The sequence below is a fragment of the Carassius gibelio genome, chromosome B8 (genome assembly GCF_023724105.1).
Source record: "Carassius gibelio isolate Cgi1373 ecotype wild population from Czech Republic chromosome B8, carGib1.2-hapl.c, whole genome shotgun sequence".
NCBI lineage: Eukaryota > Metazoa > Chordata > Actinopteri > Cypriniformes > Cyprinidae > Carassius > Carassius gibelio.
This window is the reverse complement of record NC_068403.1, coordinates 17,701,115-17,702,859: the sequence shown is the minus strand read 5'-3', so window position 1 is coordinate 17,702,859 and position 1,745 is coordinate 17,701,115. Positions and strand designations below refer to the sequence as shown.

General features: G+C 34.6%; 1 long non-coding RNA gene across 1 annotated transcript; it reads left to right on the top strand.

The window, feature by feature from the left end:
• The first annotated feature begins 295 nt into the window (after window positions 1–295).
• On the top strand, window positions 296–1,031 carry LOC127963542 (uncharacterized). The gene is made up of 2 exons (XR_008154858.1): window positions 296–606; window positions 695–1,031. It is a non-coding gene; the product is annotated as an uncharacterized LOC127963542 (long non-coding RNA).
• The last annotated feature ends 714 nt before the right edge of the window (window positions 1,032–1,745 follow it).

Below are 1,745 nucleotides of genomic sequence, written 5' to 3'. Positions count from 1 at the left end.
GCCCTTTTTATATCCAGGTCGCACGCTCATCATTCAAGCTGATGATTCACGGCTGCCGCCGGTCAGCATGATTGCTGTGAGTTGATATTTGATTTCAGACACCTGTCACACCTGAGGCGTTCCCCATAGCGTCGTTGACGTATTGTCTCGTTCCCTGTTCTCAGGGAACCAAGGTTACATTTGTAACCTGAGACGTTTTCTACCTCTCTGGTGTTTTCTGAACCCATCCGTCCGTCTGTGTTATTAATTTTTTTTTTTTAAGGTAATTAAATGACCACTTGGTCATGTAGCATGTTACATTTAAAAATATTGTTGGAATATTGGCTATCTGCTAAAAATAAACAAATCTAAAGTACTGTGCTGTATTTACCAATTAGACTAATATTTCATTATGAACAAGGTTTATTTCATTGATCAAAATGTTCTGTGTTTGTTATTATGCATTTTAGGACAGTGAGGCAGCAAATGACAGACTAGTCCACTTTCTGAAGCTTGGATTACCCCAGGAAAACATCAGTAACATTTTAGGTGTCACTCATACAACTATCGTTCGTCGGATGAGAGAATGTGTTTGGCCAGAGAGAGAATCCAATAATTAACCCTGAGGTAATTATTTCTTCTTACAATGCTTTATTGGTTTTGCTCTGTTAGATTAACCCCCCATATTTAAAATGATTTATTTGTTTACCTTTAGATGGAATATTCAGACTCAATGGCAGTTGAACAAGATGGTGGAGATGCTGACCATGTTCACTTTGCAGTCAACGTGCCTGTAATTCACAGGCCACAACTCACAAATGAGCAAATTGACCCACTGCAAGTGTCTGATTCATTTGGAGTAGATGTATACCTCAAGACTCTCACATATGTACAGACTTTGATTGAATAAAGGGATATTTGAAGGTTTATTTCTGCTGCTCTAATTTTGACAGCAAGGTTGTAAATGTGTATATATAGTTGTATCTTAAGTAAAACTTGTGGAAACAACCTTTTAAGACATGTAAAATAATTAAATTTATTTTAAAATGTTATTGAAGTACTTTATTTATTATTATTACTTGTACATAGAAAAAAAATTACATAGAACCAGTGTCCAGAATTAAATGAGTCCAAATCCAGTGGAGGATGTGTTAGCACAAGCTTGCAATGTAGATGCAAAGTTATCCATTGTGGTTATTTCAGCTGGTATCATCAGGGTCCTGCTGCAGGTAGAAGCCTTGAAGTATCTTCCATTCCAAACATTTACCTGGAGATTCTTGGATGGGACTTCCCATCCAGTCCAAAATGATGTAAGCTTTTGTAGCTGGTCTGTAGTAACTGTGTGGAAAAATAATCAGAAGATGCATACAAACAACTCTTAACATTTTATGGAAGGTTGTATGCATTAAAACTGTCAAACTGCAATGAGTCTTAGAATGAGAAGTTTGAAAAATACTTTTTACAGGATTTATATTGTAATTAAGCCATTTATAATACATATTAAAACAATAAATATCGCTAATTTGATTTGCAAAGTATTAATAAAAAATATAATCTTAAGAACATCTAAGTGTACTCAACTGTGCTCTTTTGAGACACCATAAACTAAAATGTGCTTTTAATATACTACCTCTATTTAAAACAATATGTATTTAGTTACCACTTGTAGTACAAGAAGTTCAGTTGGACTATAAGTGGTAACTAAATACATGTTATTAATACTTCCAATCATAGTAACCTGAACGACATACCAATTTTTCCTCAAA